Below are 16593 nucleotides of genomic sequence, written 5' to 3'. Positions count from 1 at the left end.
TTTTTTATTTGTAGAAGAGAAAAATCTATAAAGTATAGGAGGCGATGACCGAAAATTTATGTCATTGATTTATTTCAACGGATGAGAGAGTACGCGAGAAATTTAAGATAATTTTTCTAATTTCCGGTGAAAATAAAACGACGAGATACGACTTCTTCGGAACTTGGAATCATCGTGACATACTCTGTAGTAGGAAAATTTAAAGTCTCCCGCGTCCCGCGAGGACGAAGAATAGGAAATTAGTCGAGCCAGTAAATTAGTTTTCCCGCGTATATATAGGTCGTGCGTAAGTAAAGCTTGGAAAAATGTAATTAACGGATAATGCGGTAAGCGCTCGTTTCTCGCTTCGCCTCGCCTCTTCATTCTCTTTGTTAAAAATATATCGATATATATGTAAAATGCCTTACGTGTTACAAGATAATCCGTTGAATCCCGACGTTGTTCATGACTAATCTAAACAATATCGATTATTAACTTATATTTCTTTCTTTCTGTGATATCCCAATTTTGACAGATAATTAGAATTATATGGGATAGAATTAATAGATTATGGTTTAAATATAATAATGTGTAAGTCATGATCAATATTCTATCATTAATTCATGACATATCTATACACGTCTGATGTCTGGTTGGTCTACTCCTATATAACGAAAATTATATAATTATGCGCTTAAGAGCACAAGAATGAATAATATATATTTGTCATTAAATTTTGATCCTATATAGAATTAAGTTTTTTTCTCTTGAAATAAATTGACATTATGATAGAAATTATTGTCATAATGTTGATGTTTTTATTTATATTTTGATATTTTGCACATTTTATGTTTTATTGAAGAATCATTATAATTATTTGAATGTTTTAATGTATAATTCATTACAATTAAATTTCGCTAAAGTGAGGAAAACAGATTACAACTTGAATGCAATTGCTTTTATACAAATTATACGTTTTACTATGTTTGTAGCAAAAATTACAATATTAACCCTAGACAGACTCACTGGGGTCTACGGGACCCCACGCGAAATTCAAATTGAGCCCCTGCTTTAGGAAGGTTAGTTTTCATACCGAGACCCTAACCATAATTCAGTTTAGTCATCCGGCAATCGACCTCTGTGATTCAGCGAGTGCGTTAGATCCGTGCAGCAGCTGTGACCGAAAAAGAAAATTGTTTGGGGTCTCGTAGACCCCAGTGAGTCATTTACGCTCGACATTTAACACAGTAAAGTATATTTCAGATTATTTGTAAAAATCGATAACGAAAAATTATACACTTTATAGCACTCCCCGGAAAATTCTACCCCTGTTTCATATATAATTGTTTAAAATTCGGTCAATTATTTCATTTTTGCTGTTCTTGCACAGCAACTGATTAAAACTTTGTAAAGTTTTTGTGGAGTTAATTTTACTGTTTCCATATACTTTTATAACTTTTGACTACCTTTCAAATAAATAATAATCGACAGAATCTGTTTTACTTTCCATTTCTTGCGATTTTTCCCATCCGATAGTTTTTCGTCATTTCCTCTACTTCAGACGTTCAAAGAAATGTTTTTTTTAAGAAACGAAAAAGTCGCTTACATGCCCTTGAAGGTTGTCTATTCGTCTTTCAAAATCCGTTGGAAATTTTAAAATCAGTGAATTTTATGAAAAACTACAGCATTTTTAATAAAAATAGTCATTTCAGCCCAATTTTTGGTTCTTTTTCTTGTTTTTCGAAATTTTTTTATTGTTCCTTTTTTACTACCACAAATTGATGACTACTATCGTCTTCCCTATTAAACAACAAACAAAATTATCTATTACAAAGTTTTCTAAGAACATTCTGGAAATATTATACACGCGGTACAAGTTTGGGGTTTTTAAGATCCCAGTGAGTCATTCACGTATGCGAAAAATAAGTGAGTCTGTCTAGGGTTAATACAACAATTTTTTAGATGTAACAAAAGATTAATTGACTGTGTATAAGTAATGTATAATATACATTATACAATTTTATTGTGTAACATGGGGGGGTTGAGTAAATATGTACACAGTTAATTGTCAAACTTTATTATAATATTATATAAATATTGCAATGTCGATCGTTTTAATTTTACAACAAAATATTGTAAAAAAAGAATATACTTGCAATTTGTACAACAATATTATACTATACGATATCTCATATATGCAAACGTTATCTGTACATATATGTACGAAATATTGAATGTTCTTTACAAATTTTGGAGCAAGAAGAATAAATTATTGTGTTCGAGTTATAGAAACGCGATTTCATCGATCGGCGGTTTTCTGACGATACAACAGCGGCTTGTCTGACGCTACATTCAGTATTCGGTACTTCGCAAAAATATCTCTCTCGGAAGCCGGACATTCACTAGTCGACAAGCCGTAAATCGATCGGCGCGTACACGCCATAAGCTCGAAAATTCTTTTGGCGTTTTTCGGGTTTTTACTCGGAAAAACGAAAAGAACTCTTGAACCGGCAAACCTATATGTACCTATTCTCATTTTCATTCCGCATTTCCCTGCACGGTACATATTCAATAATTTTGATTCTATCAGAAACGAGATATCTGATATCGCATGATCTATAAATAAATAAATAAAAATATACATGTATGCATATATTATTTCCTGTAATGTAATAATATTTGTGTGTAATATTTTAAATTTGTTTAATATTAATTTTCGCAATATTTAATATCCGTATACATTATATATTTCACTCATGATTAATTTTAACGACAAATTCTGTCTATATATCAGTTTGAGATAATTGTATTTTTCCTCAGCTCGAATATTAAAGAATATTATTATACTAATTTTTTATTTTTTATTATTTCGACATCGTATATCTTTGCAATTGAAATTCTTGAAATTTTATTAAAGCGAAATTTACTTAGGAGAAAGATTTAAAATTGCTTGTAACTTGAAAACAATCAATGCTTCAATATTTTTAAGACGGCATATACAGAATATAAATATGAATACAATATGCTGTATGCCTACATAAATATTAAAATTAATATAAAATTATTTTTTAAAAATATATATACATGTATAAAGAATATCATGTTAATATGCATATAATAATGACTTTTACATATTTTTATATTATATATTTTTTATATATTATTGATTACGGACATTAAGGCAATTTTATCAAAGTTCTTGCTTACGTTAAACTGGAAAAAACCGTAAAGAGCTATCAACGACAAGTTATTTAATGAATATTTAACGACGTGAAGAGTCATCTGCACCGATGAATTCTCGTCTGTCGTCTCCCCCAGTTAGAAATTCCATTGTTATAAAAATTTATAGGGTGGACTGACGCATCAGTTATCGCTCGTTCCCCGACGAATTTTTGGTAAAAATATTCCATCGTGCTGTGGTGTCAAAGGTTTGCGCACATTGCGGTTGCATTGTGATGTATATATATATATATATGTGTGTGTATATATACATATATATATGTGTGTGTATATATACATATATATATATATATATATATGTGCGTGTGTCATATGGATATGTGCGGTATGCATATCGTTGTTATGCGTGCGTATCGTGGCCGAAATTTCGACTAAAATATCGAATCGATTTCGGAGTAAGTTAGGGTGAAAAACGACCGTGGTTACGTGATGATCACGCAGTGGGTTTTTCGTTATTAAAGCTGATATCACGAGATTTGCACATACAAAAAATATACATCTATTTCACTGCATTTGAATAAATTTTGAATATGCACCTTAACCTCTCTCTCATTAATATAAACAAGAATTTAATATATGTAAAAAATTTATCTATTGTATCTATGATAAGAATGGTCTAAACAAAGAACATAAATGTTTCGATAAATATATTAACTATTATATCTAATATATCTATTCATTTTAACATTATTTATACTAATCACTAATCAGTAATATTATAATTATTATTATCAAATATTATTAAGAGTAAAATTAATTTATAATAGGTACATGGTGCGTTTGATGTGTACGAGTCTGTTAATTATATCTGAACAAATTGTAACTCTCTTTCTCTTTCGCTCTCTCTTGTTTTGTTCTTATTCATTTCATTCTTATCGGTGTTAACAGAGATATAATTATTCTTGAAAGATTGAGATTCTTCTCTGTATCAATGTAAGTAAATCAACATAAATGTTCTCGAAAAGCACATTACCGGCTCTTTCCCGAGATAAAGCATCTCGTTGACCGGCTAGCGATAGATCACCACGTAACAATTAGTGTGGATGGTAATTACGCGAGCAGCTAATTACTAAAAGTCGAACCGTTCTATATCGGTGGCTTGTCAGCGAACCTCGCAGAATAAAACGCGAAAAGTTTCAACACTGTTCTCGTAATTCACTTTTTCTACCGTTTTTTCACGTTTATCAGCTTTTGAGCTTTAGAGCAAATAGCGAAATGCGCGGACGTTTTCCGCATCTCCGCGACGATGAACACTTCAATTTAGTATGAAATGTGTTGCCGGTGAATATTGCCAGAATAGCTAATCTCTCTCATATAACGAAAAAGCTCCTTTATGTTGTAATCAAATTAAACAAATACAATAATAAAAAGCAATGTTAGAATTAATTAAGATCGAAAAAGTTAATTAAATAATACTGATTAGAAATAATAAATATTATTTTTATTATATCTTTATTTTTTACCGTTGTAATTATTGATTTAAAATTTTTCAATTTTTTTTTTAAATTATTTTAACGTAGGTATATATAATTATATTTTTTAATTAGTATTTATTTATCGAGATTTTCAATTACTTTTTAATTTATTGTGTTAGTTCAGCGAATCATAAAATTCGGTTCACTCGTTGATTAAAATATTATGTTTTAATTTTCGCTGAGCAGAATCGCGTAACTTCATTTATTACAACCAATCCGAATTCTATATCCCATTAATGAAATTGTATTGCAACATTACGAATTATCGGCAACTCGAAACAAAACAAATCTTATTACGCGGCGCCATATTATTGCATAATTATACGGCCCTAATTATGATCACGACTATTTCATAATTCGAATTCTATATCACAACAGACTCAGTCGAAATTTATAGTGATTCCGTTTAATAAGATAATAACGTAACTATTTTTTACAGCATTATTTAAACTTTGATAATTTTTTGATAATTATTAAAAAATGTAGATTATTAAAAATTACTGATCTGACATATAATATTTTTCTGTATTATAAAACGCGTTTATATTTCACGCTAAAGTGTGAAATATAAAAAATTGGAACGTTTTAATGTACAATATAATACTTTGAAATTTTGCAGAACATTTTATATTCACATATCCACAAAAAACGAAGAATCTAAAAGTATCGGCTGCGAGAACTTGGTTTCATAACCAAGTAGATATATGTTCTCCTTTGAAGTAACAAATTACTTTATAAAGTATTTAGCGCGAAAAAGTTCCCCAGAACTCTACTATGGCCAAAAAGGACAAGAAAAAGAGAACATAGAAAAAAATTATGATCAAAATATCTGTTTTATCTTTTTTGTCTTATTAAGTCCGTCTAACTTTTATGTGAAAAAATACGTAATATTTTGAATAATTCGCGACGACTAGATTATTAAGTAAATAGTTTGACATAAGAATTTTTTAATAATAAAAATAGTATTACAGTTTCCACGAAATTATTAAACTAGTCTTGAGTATCAATTTTAATATTAGAAATTTGTTCTGTTTTATATATAAATTTGCATTCTAAAATTTGCCTAATCAAGAACAAAGATATTTGGATTTTATTGTATGTAGCGTAAAAATGTTTAATTCTATACAATATTATATATATATTCCATGTGTATTATATATTCTACATATTAATTGTATATGTCATAATGTTTACTACCAATTCGACGAATGCAACAGTTGCCTAACTGTTGAGTCATTGCCTACGAATAGTGCATATTTCTTAATTTATCAGAATATGTCTCTATCGGAATAGTTTCGAAAAGCTGATTCTTAACCGTTCATCGAACGTATTCATCGATAATATTGAATAAAAGATAAATCATACGCAATTAACCTTTTCTATTAATTTAATTTCCGTGATATGATGGAAAATATCGAACCGCCGAATATCGACAACGACGAACGTGACCCTGTTTTCAGTGACCCGCATAGCCGTTGGAATTGTCGGGCTTCGCGGCACGTTAATTACGCGGACAAGACCGCGCGTTGATGCGAGAATTCCGTTTAACACGTTGTTTAAACCCGGCCGTGTTACCGGCTCGGTTCGGAACTCGTCCTTTTTTCCACAATATCATTCTAGGAAATGCACCACCTCTAAAGCACACGTATCATCAATATACGTATTCAAGTCTTTCGGGAACTGTTAGAGAGAAATCCCGATATGTCCATTTTATTTTCCATTCCATGTAAACTATTATTCGCCGGCTTTAGAAATAAGAAACGCATTGTGGAATGACGAGCGGGGGTAAACTCTCTTCACGTTTACGCTGCAAACTCTCGCTACCCGGTATCCTTATAAATCGCGCAAAAGCGCGGCTTCCTTTCACGCGGACAAAAAAAAACCGCAAGCTAGAATCTCGCCCTTTCCCGCACAGATTCATGCGGTGAGGGAGGGCGGGGGAAAAGAGATTCACGGTTCGATGGGCCGAATCATCCACTTTGCGAGTAGCGAACTCTTGGAGGACGCCGGTAATGTTTGAACAGAGTCCGCGAGCTGACGAGCGGAAGTTCGATGCGCCGTCAGCGCGCTCGCGACCCCCGTCTAAAATAAAAACGCGCCCCCGTTCCCGTCCGCCTCCTCTACCGCCACGGCAGCCTCAACTTGAACAAATTATCCGCCCCCGTGCGCCCACGGCGAAAGGAATTTTCAAGCGGAATAAGAATCGAGAACTCGTGAGCGATATCATCGTCTGATTTGCGATTCCGCAAATGTAATTGTTCGATGGATTCTTCGTGCTTCTCCGTGGTAATATTCCTGGAGAAAGTTGAGGCTCTTGCCGAGTATGTCGTCGTCCGTGAAGAAATGACGGGATATTATGGTCTACAATTTTCTTCAAGTCCTCTGAGTGACAGAACATTGCAAAGTTCGGAGATAAACTTTTAGCGGGATGATGTAAATTTAACGACTCAGATTAAGTACGAGAATGAGATCAAGAGACACGGTATAATGTCTCGCGCCAAGTACACGCGTAGTCTAACGTGAGCCGGCCAGTTGCGAGTATCTGAGATTATCGAATCTCAGAAACGGCTGGACCGATCGACTTCTTATTAACCGTAATCGATAGCTTGAATTTAAATTATATGACAAAAGTATATTTATTTTTTTTCTACGAGCCCTAGAAGCGAAGATATTACGGTGCAAAATTTCAATATTGAAATATTTTACCTTTCTCTGTTCTTTTCTATTACGTGTCTATTGTATATGTTGTCCTTTTTTAAAATTTTTGTACAGTTACAATTTTTCACATGTGCAATGCTTGCAATAGTGCTAACAGCGCTCTACTATGAAGTCTTTTGACAGATCTGATAGGTTTTGATAGATGTTTTTTGAGTACTAAAGATTAATATTGATGAAAGAGACGTTATTGTATATTCAGTGTTACATGATATGGTGTAGTAAATTTTTAAATGATAGAGGACTTTTTTAATCAGTTTAATTTGCTCTATTTTTATAAATTTTATCGATTAATTTAAAATTGCAAAGCATCTCTTCGTTTTTTTGAAAGTTGCTTTACTTATCGCATCGCCGAAGCGAATGGAAACGGTTCCGCCCTCGCAATCTTTCCGATGATGACATCTTCTGCCTTTGATCTAGGTGCCGGATCTTCGTTGTGTTTTCTTTACTTTCTTCACTTCCTATCTTTACTTTCTAGGTTTCGAGACGCAACCGGCACTCGAAATATTAAAGAATTCCTGAATACGAAACTGCGCTAACGGCGTGCACTTTATTTAAAGAGGAGAGAGAACATCTTTCAAACATTCACGTTCAAATGTAGAGTGATCTAAAAATATTACGATCTAAAAATGTAAAAAAAAAGGAATTTAAAAGACTGTAACTAATCATCTTGAAGATGATTCACAATCGACAGAAAAAGCTCTCGGAAAAAAGAAATAAACGCTTGCATTATAATTCGATGCTAAATTGATTTCCAGATTTTGTATAAAACAATCTAAAAAGAAACATGGAGTATATGTATTATAATCGCTGATTTACTATTTCTGGGGGATTAACACTCCTCGTTTTTCTTTCTCTCTCGCTCCTGACGTTCTATGGCGCGGCCATAAGGGCTGTGCGGAATGTCGTGTAGTCTCCGCGCGGTGTAAATTACGGCCAGCCTGTAGCCGGGAAACTCGATGTAATTTCCCGACGGTGACGATTAGACTCGCGAAACACAGAACGCAAATTCTCCCAGAAGGGGTATAGCGACGTGACAAATCCGGAATATTTGGTGGAATATGCGCGACACGAGGACATGAATACGAGAGCGTTCGAAAAACGGATAAATTAATATGTAACATATCTCTTTTCTCGATCACAATTTTGTGCTAGAGTGACATGTAAGCAAACATCCTATTATTCAACGTTATATATTTATATTTTCAATAAGCTAATGGATAATGTATTCTTAATATACATGAAAGAGAATTAAAACAGAAAAATTAAAAATCCCAAAAAATTGATACCGCGACGATATGTGTGATTAATAATCATCCATGTGCTGCTCGACTTATCTCCCGTTTAATTTGGCGGTGGATTAATGGCCGAATTAATTACGGAACAGGCGAAGCGCTGTTTTTTTTCATCGTCCTTCGTTTTCGTACAGGTTGGATGCAGTTAACTGATCGGGGCAGCGACCAGAAACTAAATTTCCAGGATATTGAACTACGCGAAGGAAAGTAAAGCTTAACGGTGAGTACAAGAATGTTTGTCTTAAAGTCAGAGCATGAAATAAAAGAAAATCCTATATAGAATAAGTCAACAATCATACAATGTGGAAAAAAAGATTTTAAAAGATTAAAAGATTAAAAGATTAAAAAATGGAGAAAATGTAAAATTAATAAAATTCTTTATTATTTTTTCTTAGAAAATATTTATGTTATTTTATATAATTTAATTGCATATAAATTTATATACTCTATACATACTATATTTTTATTAATTATCAAATTATTTTAATTTTATTTAATTTTGTTTTATTATTTCTCGTATCTCTATTTTATACATATTAAGGACTTTTTTCTATTTTGACTTTTGACTTTCAAAAAATAATTGTTTATAAATGATAAATAAAAAGAAAATAGATAAAATCATGAAAATTAAAAGAAAAAATAATTATGCATAGATAATAACAATTTTTTTTGCATGATGTGCGTTTTTTAATTTTTTAATGTATTGTGCATTTTGAGTAATATATTATTTTTACAACCGTGATACTTTATATTTATATGTAATAATTTTATAAAGGTTTACTTTTGAAATTAAATTTTATTATTACACAGATTATTATAGTCACATAAAATGGTCATGAAATATAAACAAACCGCTACGCAAGTGTTTTGCGATGAATTTCATCTCTTGAATTTCTATATTTTTAAATATTTTCGAGAAACAAAAGCGTAAACATACGCAGACATTAAATAGTGCTCGGAATTAAATTGTCGCATGTTCTCTGCATTTCGAAATTTGGTTGCTAAATATATATATATATATAGATTTCCGCGGGAAACTCTTTCTTGCTGCATCTAATTGAACTCGAACAAAGATCCCTAAGTAAAGCCGATGGAGTTTAACCATTAAACTGTAGTTACGATATAAGGATTTTTTAATTGTAACTATTTTTATTTTTTAAATTCTGATCACGAAAATCATTAAACTTTTGCACTTAAGAAACTATGTTCTTTATTTTAAAGACATTAAATTTTAATTGTAAAAACTATTTAACTTTTTAATTAATATTTTAATTAGTATAGTACGTATTTAATAATAATAAATACTTACCTTTATAACAAAGGAAAAGTAATCTGAGAAATGGACCTAACGCTAAATAAGCTAAGATTTACGAAGATTTTACCCACTCGCATCGGGCGCGAGCGATACCTACATATTTTACGGTACTTAAATGGTGTGCCCGCATGCGGATGTCGGATAGTCTTGGTTGTTTACACACGACGACTTAAGGCGAGAGAGAGGAAGGAGCTGTTTGTCTAACTAACACAACTTCTGTATGATAAGTCGATGATAGCTACTTGGACGTATAATAGCTCGCTAAGTAAAATAATTCCATTGGCATGCATTACAAACAGTATCGCTAATTTTCCTTTGAGCCTGAAGTGTTTGTACTCTGATTTATATCTTATATTATAATATTTTATTATAATATAATAGAATATATCGGGTGAAAACGTTAAATAATTCACCCTATATATAAACTCCTAACTAAGAAAATATTTGAAAAATGTCGGTTTAATGCCTTGTTCGCATAAATCCACATAATTTTTTTGCACATAAAAGTATTAAATATCGAAATATAAAAGTATTAATAATCGAAAAGCGAAAATTTAACGCGAGATATTTTGCGATAGCGTAATATATACACAGATATTATTTATTTATATTTTATATTTTATTTTATTCTTATATATTTTGTCTCAAGTGATCTGTCTTTTAAATCCTGAGTCTTTTTTTTTCATAAAGAAATAATCAAATGGAATATTTTTTTCTCATACTGGACAATTTTTAAGCTTATGCATCTCTGACTAAGCTGCATATCCATTTTATTTCACCGTCCGCCTAGACATCATCGGCAGACATCCTTCAATATTCTTTGATGTTGCATTACCCCGGACGGGATTTAATCAGCCGCAAGTAATTCAGCAAAAGCGTGGAGCAAAAGGTGTCACCGCGACCGGCGGTTTCGGCGGAAATGAAAGGTCCCGTGCACTCTCGGTGTATATTGCAATTGCGGCTTTGTCGTTGCGTGTGTCGCGGACATGGGGATAAAGTGGATATCAGCCAAGAGTAGTCGATTTAAGAGTCGTCATTAACGCCCGAAGCGGATCGCGAGTGTTGTTGACAGCATAAAGCTGGAATCTATTTAGCTTCCAATCATATAAACGGTATTACATGAATCATTTGAGCATGAATTACATGAATCGCTTAAAGTTAAAAAAAAAGAAAAAATTATATATTCTTGAAAATCAGATTTTTCTTCATAATTAAATGATATTGAATAATTAGATATTATTATGTGAACAATTTATTTTGTTAAATAATATCGTTTTGAGAATATCTTTTGGAAAATGTTACAAGCATCTCTGAAGATTTCTTAAACAATCTGTGCTAAACTTAGATTCCTTCTTTTATCTCTAGAATTTATATCTAGCAGATGTTAAGATGTTTATGACATCTGCCGCGCATGAAGAAAAAAAAAGTATCATTTCTCCCCTTGTTGCTCTCTACCTCACATTTGCGTGATTACGTGACCCATGCGTAGAGTGAGAATGTGGGTAAAACATGTCACGCGGTCACGCAAATGTGAACAAGTAGGAGAGCGGTGTAAAAAGAAAAATGATAAATAATAGGGAAACAGGAGGGGTATAAAAAGAATATGACGTCTCGCCTGTAATGTTGCCGAGAATAATGCGAATGCACTAATAAATTGTTGGTCAAGTTTTTGAACGTGTAACAATTTCACCGTGGGCGTGTTGGAGGGTGTTGCAACGGCTGGCGCCGTTGTAAAAGCCATAATGGCCGCTTTAAATAGTTTAATGAATATGGAAGACAAGGTGCATCGCCGAGTTCCATTCCTGAAGTTACTCGGGCGGCAATAATATTCTCGCGATGCACGGAACACGTTGTTCCCTTATCTCTAACGCGATATACGACGATAACGCGACGAAATAACATACTGCATGATTAGTGAACTAAACCACACGTTATATAAATACACAGGGTATTTAAAATCAATGAATATATATTCTTTCTGTTTGCAAATTTTTTTTCCCTTTACTCTTTTCGACGAACTAAGCTTCGGGAGGGGAAATAAATGACAGGATTATATTCTTTAGTCAGTCTTCTGGACGGGCTTTATTTTAATAGGATTTTGGAACTTTTAAATGTACCATCATTGTGTATAATTAATTGCATCATTTTGTATGCTTAGAATTCTCATTGTGTGGTTTAATAATTAAATTTATTATTGGATTTTTCGATCATTTACACACAATTTAATTGAAGCAATATATATACAATTATGCGTTTAGCAATTATTCCTTACGATAATTAATAGTTTAAGCGTGGCATATAATTATTTCAGTTCGCCATGTGCGATACGGCGATAGCATGGCCCGTTTTACGCTCTCGTTACATGAGAAAAGCGCTCGACCAGTGCTCGAATATTAATAGTTCGCCGGTAGATAATAGCGGAAAAATGATAGTCGGCCATTAACTTTCAGTGCACTCGCGTGCTGCCGCCACTAGCCACTAATGATCATGACAGTGGTTACAATAGAGACGAGGAATAAAGATCGACTTCGACGATCATTCAACATCACTCGTACTTTGCAAATAATTGTCCGCAATTTAATTTGCATACTATTCGCGCTGATGACAGTTTTTTTCTGCCTCATTGTGTACGAAATGTCATCCTGTTATTTAAAGAACAAATTATAGTATATAAATGAATATATAAATGAAGAATATATTTCTCAATAATATTTCTCACGTTTCCAAAAAAGACAATTAGGTTTCCTACACTAATTTAACCAGTTCAATACTGGTCCTCATTGTTTCGAAATCAAGCAACGGTAGCAAGCCGTTTGTTGTAGCTTACAGTTTACACAAGGGGGTAAGGTAAGATCTACGCGCGACGAATCGATTTCCCGTGGATAAACGCCCGGGCGGGCAAATAATCGGGCGCGTTCGAGGTGTCGTTATAAGGGGACAGCCAGATGTTATCGCTCGGTGAGATGGCGGTCCGGGATGCTGGGACAATAGATATCCGGCCCGGTCGGGATTCGGCCGTTTGGACGCACTCCAGATTGTAAACCAGAACAACAAGCAAAATCCCGTCTATGTCGTTGATTCGCAAGAACGGACCATCCCGCAGCGAGTCTTGTTATCAATGCCGACAAAATATATTTGCGAGTAACGCAAATAACAATTTCGAATACATATGCGTATGCATAAGCATACTTCAAGATATTGCCTTTCGTTGCATATGCAATGTCATATTTTAAAAGTTGTATTTTTGCGAAACGTAAAACGTGTATAAATATTTTTATGACAATTAAGTACACATCATGTAATATCATGATGTATATGCATAGTAATGTTTAAAGCCTTGCAAGGTCTTTGAGATTTTTCAAGTAATAACAAATTTATACAAACGTAGAAATTGTGGGGAAATTCGTAAAAGACGAGTTTGTTTCCATAATTAAAAAATTGCAGATACAACTTTATAGAAATAATTTCTAGTATAAAAAGTCCATATGTAATTATGTAGGTATATACGTATTATAAGGAAAATGGATATTTAAAATTTAACATATATTATAGAATATAAAACTGAGAAAAAATATGTTTTTAATTATCGAGTTATGAGCAACTTAGAAAGAAAGTTTTTAGGAAACACACTTTAAAAAGTCCAACAAAATACTACAAAGCTACATCTTTTAGTAAATTTTAGATAAATAATAAAGTTTACTTTAATATAATTTTAATTTGAAGAGCTTACAGTTATATAGATATATGATGTTAAAGATTGGAAAATTAAGATAAATGATGATATCTTCCGATATTTTTGCTGAGAAAAGAGTGATTGCAAATTGATTAAAGAATATGTCATTAAGAAGTAATGATTGACAAAACACGCACACATAATTTTTTATTTATTTCGGAAATACTATTTGAAAATCCTGAAGATATATAAATATAACATTTTATATGCACAATTATTCAACAATAATCCATTATTATGGAAAAATGTTTTCTGAGAAATAGAATTTGCTCATACTCCAAGAAACTATCTACGTTATTTCGCCACGAGATTAATTATCGACGTCGCATAAATATTCGGAATCGATCGACGCATTTGCGAAAAGCCATCGCACCCTACCCTTTCTCCTCCCTTGGTGAAATATTTGCCGATGCATACCGAGCATGATTTAAAAGGGCAATTTCGCGATAGTAACCGCAATTAATAACGGCGCCGGTCGTTATACACTTCTTCCGGCGCCCGCCGATCGATCGACAATGGATTATTATCGATCGATATCTTTGGCCCATTGTTGCAGCTACCGGTTATTTCGCCGAGGAGTTCGTCCCGATTGATCAGCAGAATCGGATTGGATGTACGTTGTTCCGGTGATTGCGCCAGGGATGCAAATTGTAGCATCGTAGTCATTGCCGTTGTGTCGCGCGAATTCGATTATGAAAGCAAACGCTACACATTCGATGAACACTGTTGTTGCGTATAAATTTTGCAATTTATCGACATACTTCGCAAATAAACATTGAAAATGTTTGCATAATTCGTGAAAAATTATTAAGAAATTTGTAGCATTTGGAGAAAAATTATTTAGTTTTATTTAAAAATTTATCTGTTTTCTAATTAGAATAAATTAAATAAACTATTTAGTTGTAAATTTTATATTTAAGGGTTTATAAAATTTAGTAAAAATTACGCGTTAACACTAATGTAAGGACGATAATTAAAATTACAATCTCAAAATCTTTTAAAGTGAATAAAAGTGAGTAATTCTGTAGTTTTGTCAAATCTCTACAAAATAACGTATAAATGTAAAACGATGAAAAACGTAAAAAAAGAGGAATAGTCACGTCCAGGACTACCGTAACAGTATTCGCAAATTCTCTCTCTCTATCTCTTTTTTTTTCCTTCCTCCTTCCGTGGTCGAAACGGTAATTTTGTATGGAGGAACGTCAAGAATTTTAGCTCGGTGGGTCGGGAACTGAATCTCCTCCAACTTTACGTCCAGCCTGGCAAGGAAAAGCTCGCTCCGCTAACAAAGCAAACTTTTCTCAAGAGTGGCGAAGAAAATGCTTCGGCGTGCATTTCGTATGCGAATTCTGTCGGCTCGGGGATGCGTCACGAGAGTACATTCTCGGGTCGTTGCTATTTTTCGATCTTCCTCGTATGAGTAACAAGTCAGGCGACTGTGCTCTGCACTTGATTATGAGATGAGCAGACACTCACGTATGTGGTGTGGAATCCATTAATAAGAGACGTGACGTCGCGATGCAAACACCGGCTGATGCAGAAATAGCGAACGATGACGCGAGCAAACATTCCGATCGTGTATAAAATGTCAGTTGTTTCTTTAAATCGCTCCAAATTGCTCTTACAATGAGTTACAAATATATATTTTGGTAATCAAGTAACATGTAATTTTCTTAAATTTGTAGAATTATTACAATAACGTTATAAGAATCTAAAAAATTTTAAACTTTTAATATTTCTATGGTCGAAGCTCGATCTCTCTGTTAATCGAACAATGACTCTACGTCTGTGCAACGACTCTAAAATCTGTGCAATCGGGCGACGATCGGCGCCGCGACGTGCGTTCGCCCTCGAAATTTAGTGTTGCGGAAGCAAATCCACATGGAAAGTCAGCGTAAAGGAGAGACGTTGGTCTCGTGTCACAGGCCATCTACCTGTCGTTCACACATGAGAACCGGCGTATCGTTGACACCTGTTCGAGCGGATAAATCACACGTACGTCGTTGGTGGCGTAACACGCGCCCGGTTATGTCTGGCGTCTCTTTTACAAGCCGAGAGTGAGGCCGAGAGTGAGGCCGAGGGTGAGAGGCGGTTTTGAATGGAGCCGCCACAAGCACGGCGACACCCACCTGTTTCGTCGATCGGCGAACTCCGCGAATTTTACTCGTACAAGCTCGTATCCCCGTTACATTAAATGTGATGAATAAGCACCGTATTTTGATACAAGAGGTCCCTTTCGCGCGTCGCTCAATTGTCTGCTCAATTGTTAATATAAAATGGTATGTAGTAATATAAACATAAACGTATAATAGACTGAACATTGCCATTGGAGAGCTTCCGGACAGAAGATCAGAAGATCTGAAGGACATAAGATATGCTTGCGGAAACGCTTTCCTTTTCTAATTGTCACAATTAGATCTTGCCGAAAGCTCTCCAATGGGAATGCTTAGTTTATTATATACGTCTATGAGTATAAAAGTCAAAAGTAATTGTATTATTTTCCTCTAATTTGCAATTCTTTTTATATTTAATTGTTTATGTTTTTTTACAATAATGTAAGATTAGAGAGATTCAAGATACATTAAAAGTTAAATAATTAATTAAATATATATAAATTAAATATTGCAGTACAATTGAAAAGAGAAATAATTTCTCTTGCTAAAATCAGTCGAAAATGCAGTTAAAAATATAGTTAAAAATAACTTTGAAAAACAGAGAAAATTGATAACACATTTATGTTGTTTTAAGTATGATATTGTTGAATTTGTCTCGGCAGCGTATGAGACTACAATATGAAAATAAAATAACAGTTATTTTATATATATATATATAAAAAAAAAA

The 16593-nt window shown here is 33.3% G+C and overlaps 1 protein-coding gene across 4 annotated transcripts in view; it reads left to right on the top strand.

Annotated features, from left to right (window-relative positions):
* The window catches only part of LOC112463864 (connectin), a 122981-nt gene that overhangs the window by 53636 nt on the left and 52752 nt on the right, over positions 1 to 16593 (top strand). For 3 of the 4 annotated variants that reach the window (XM_025030517.1, XM_025030515.1, XM_025030516.1), the window contains one exon: positions 8839 to 8924. The exons of the other annotated variant lie outside the window; for it this stretch is intronic. The gene's annotated coding sequence lies outside the window, so the exon portion shown is untranslated. The remainder of the gene's footprint in view (positions 1 to 8838; positions 8925 to 16593) is intronic. 4 annotated transcript variants of the gene reach the window in all.

This window comes from Temnothorax curvispinosus, unplaced genomic scaffold, assembly GCF_003070985.1.
Source record: "Temnothorax curvispinosus isolate PA1 unplaced genomic scaffold, ASM307098v1 QBEX01013717.1, whole genome shotgun sequence".
Taxonomy (NCBI): Eukaryota; Metazoa; Arthropoda; class Insecta; order Hymenoptera; family Formicidae; genus Temnothorax; species Temnothorax curvispinosus.
The sequence above is the reverse complement of the archived record's forward strand: the minus strand, read 5'-3'. Positions and strand labels throughout refer to the sequence as shown.